Raw genomic sequence first — 3,945 nt, forward strand, 5'->3', positions numbered from 1 at the left:
AGCTCCAAGAATAAAACAAGAGTAATAGGAAGAACTCGTCACTTAAACGAAACGAAGGAGCGGCGAAGAAATACTATGGGTGGCTGTTGTGAGCTTGAGCTTGAGCTTGTGCGACCACCCCTGGCTGCTACTCCGTTATCGATCGGGACTAGCTGAAGTTGCACAGGGAATCAGTAGATAATTATGCTTGGGAGTAGCGAAACATCTTTCAATGTGCAACTCCTGGTAATCCTAAAGTGTTTTTGATCAATACCAGCGCCGGCCAGGCCCGAACGTATATCGCGAAAGGAAAGGGAGGGAATTGTTAGCCCGATACTTGCTTTTCCTCGAGGTCGTATATACTACTGCGCACTCAACAAGCATCACGAGAGAAGAATATTTTTGTTAGTAAGAGTATAGAAGTTGGATCTACTTCTTCTTTACCGATGTCAGAGAGGTGATTCCACTACCTGGACTAGATATCGATCCACCAATTTCATGGACCGGGGACCAACGGTTGTACTTCCCTTCCGAAGGAAGACGTGACCACAGATTTTTTCACCTCAGAAAAATTTCAACGACCTCGGCTGGAATTGAACCCAGGCCAACTGGAATGAGTGGCGGTCACGCTTACCACTGTTGTGAAAAGGCCACAAATCCGCTAAAGCGCTGGTGTTGGTAAAAATCCCAATAGGGAAGGCACTGTCTAAGTAATAGCGTTCGACGGACACGGAGTCGCCGAACAATAGTGGGTGAAAGATCAAACGCCAAACGAAAAAGATCAAGGGGCAGGATCCAAGACCGACACAAAAAACTGAGTGGAGCTCAATCGAAAGTCGAACTAGATGGCCATCATTCCAGTTGGGTACCCTACGAATACCGTCAGCCATGAACAGCTGAATGCTTTTCGATACGCGCTGACCGATAGCATCATGTAGAAGAGCTCAAGCAATACGGGACCCAGGTCGACAGGTCCGATGGGAACATGCTCCGCCTGGTTCAGAATCAGAACGACAATTTCTGCACAGAATGCTAGAGGGTGGTAAAGAGAAGTAGGGTCCTTAAAACGGAAGAGCGGTAGATGAGACTTCAGTGAAACTGATAAGGGTAGAATGCGACAGTTGAACGTCATCCCGGTCTTCGCCATACGTGGAAGTTCTAGGCAAGCATGGACTGTTAATGCTCCTGTGGGTGATCTAACACAGAGCACCTCACGACCGACACCTCTGATCATAGCAAGCCTACGGCAACGGAAACGAGTGCATCACTAGCAATACACAACCACCCTACCATATGCGGCTCACGAACTGATATGCAAGGAGAGTATCGAAAAACCCCTATAGGCGAAGGTGTGCAAACGACAAGAACCGAAGCAAATACTGGGCCAAAAAGGCCACTGGAACGTCGAACAGCACACTGCTTGTGACTAGCCGTCGGTACAATACTGCCAGTGCATCACCAACAACAATATTTTAAACTTCATAAATAAATAAATAAATAAATAAATAAATAAATAAATAAATAAATAAATAAATAAATAAATAAATAAATAAATAAATAAATACATAAATAAATAAATAAATAAGTAAATAAATAAAGCCTCTTTATAGATTGTTTAGTGTAAGATAAATAGTACATCTTCAGCACAGGTTCAAACCGTCGAATTGTCGTCGTGACATAAAAAAGAATCGTATGCTTTTCCCCCCACAAATCTATTGAACAAAGAAGTTTGCAACTTTGCACAGCGCCGTACGAAGATTTTTTCTCAATTAATAAGATGACATTGTGGCCATACCAGCCACATCTCTGCCTGCGGCCAAAAACTTTTCAAACTATCCTCTTAATCTCACGTTTGTGGAAAGACAATTACGAAAGAATGCGGCACGGGCACAGAATGCATCGTTTCGACTTGATTGTTCTCAAATTTAGAAACAACAATAAATATTTAAAATGCAAAGAGCAGTTTTAGAGTTTTCAAGAACAATTTTTCAAGCAAAAAATAATCATCACGTTTTAAAGGATCAAGTTTATCTGAATAGCTTCGTTACAACACTTCATTATATTGCGGTGTTGTTCCGTACCACGAAACAAGAGAAAGATGACCGGAAAAAAAACTAACGATAATTGTCCCTTGAAACTGGGCCACACAGTTCATCCAGTCCAGAGAGTATCCTTTGTGTGTCGTTGGCCGCAACGAACATCTCGAAAGAGGAATATCCTCGAGCAAACTTATACACTTTTATCTCCGCATAATTACAATTCGTACCGTCTTCGTCTTGGTCGACATAAGTTCAATGCCCGGAAGCCAAATAGTGAAAAGAGTTTCAGCAAATGATCTCTCTTTGCTAGTTTAACTGAAAGCCCAAAAAAACACTTATTCGGCTGCAATGAAAAAAAAGTTGAAGCAATTTTCTTGTTTCCTCTTGCCCAAAAGAAAAACTCAAACAAACGAACCCCTTGCGGTGTATTTAAATGAGGCGGAAGTCGTCAAAAGGCGCACCCCTTGACGAGAAAATCACGCCAACCGGGAGTCTTTTCGAAAAATTGATAAATTACGCTTCAACTTTTGAAGACACATGCCCGCACTTGCACGACGACCGACCGAGGTTGCAGTTAGTCACGACAGCGAAAAAGAAAACAGAAGAACGTTGCTCACTATAGTCTAGAGGCTAGGCCTACAGTTCCTGGCAAAAGGATTCCATTTTGGGCATTGAATGTTTATAATGCATTTCCTTGTTACTTTTGTCATGAATCAGAAAGGTTATACAATGATTCGGAAATGTTCCCTTGCAAGATGTGTGAAGGATACGTACCGTCCGAGTCCATTTAACCCTTCATGCCCAACTTGTTTCAGGTGCTTATACAGTGGCAGAAATTCCTATAAGCGCACGTTCATTTTCTATAATATTGAACTAATGATTGCATATAAGTACATCGCTGTTTTGTCAAAACATTACATGAGTCATGACATTGTAGTTGTGTGTTGTTGAATTCGTATGGTTGCTTTTTCGATTTATTGTGACAGAATATCTTTATTTGAACAAGAAATTCCTATAAGCACACCCCCATTTTGGAAACACTTATTGAGTTGTATTCACACACACCTTTAAAATCTGTCATTATATTGTGTATCAGTTGTAAGTGAGTGCTTGCTGAACATAACCAACGTGTCCGAGGCGGGATTGTTTTTTAGGTGTCAAGATGCCTAAAGCGACATTTTTAGATGAAACTGAACGGAGATTAATCCTTGAACTAAAGGATGTCGGCTTAAGCAACCGTGTAGTAGCGAAGAGGATCGGTATAGGTGAGACCGTAGTACGAAATTTCCTGATGAAAGGTGAAAAATACGGCATCCGGAAGAAAAATAGAGGTAATTCCAAAATTACCAACCGGGAACGCAACCGAATTATTCAGTTGGGTGAGACAGGAAAATTCAATTCTTCAGGAATAAAGGAAGAACTGGAACTTCTTATCACAAACAGAAGAGTTTGTCAAATGTTACCTGGCTCTGGACATATGGTGTACACAAAAAAAAAACCAAAAAAACCAGTCTGACGCCAACACACATTCAGGCAAGGTTGGATTTCGCCAAAAATTGTATGTCTTGGAAGACAGAATGGGACAACGTAATATTTTCTGATGAAAAGAAATTCAACCTCGAGGGTCCCGACAGCTGTGCATATTATTAGCACGATCTACGGAAGAATTCGGAGGTAAAACTTGGCAGAAATTTCGGAGGTGGTAGTCTAATGGTGTGGGCCGCATTTTCACGCAAAGGAAAGACACCGATGGCAGCTATTTCTACGAGAATGAACTCTGAAAGCTACGTTGATTTATTAGACAGTGTTTTAATACCATTTACTGAAGATGTAATGAACAATGAGTTCATTTTTCAGTCCTGAAAAGTCCTGATCTGAATCCCATTGAGAACCTTTGGGGTATCCTGGCAAGACGAGTATACAGTGG

This window comes from Topomyia yanbarensis, chromosome 1 (assembly GCF_030247195.1).
Source record: "Topomyia yanbarensis strain Yona2022 chromosome 1, ASM3024719v1, whole genome shotgun sequence".
Taxonomy (NCBI): Eukaryota; Metazoa; Arthropoda; class Insecta; order Diptera; family Culicidae; genus Topomyia; species Topomyia yanbarensis.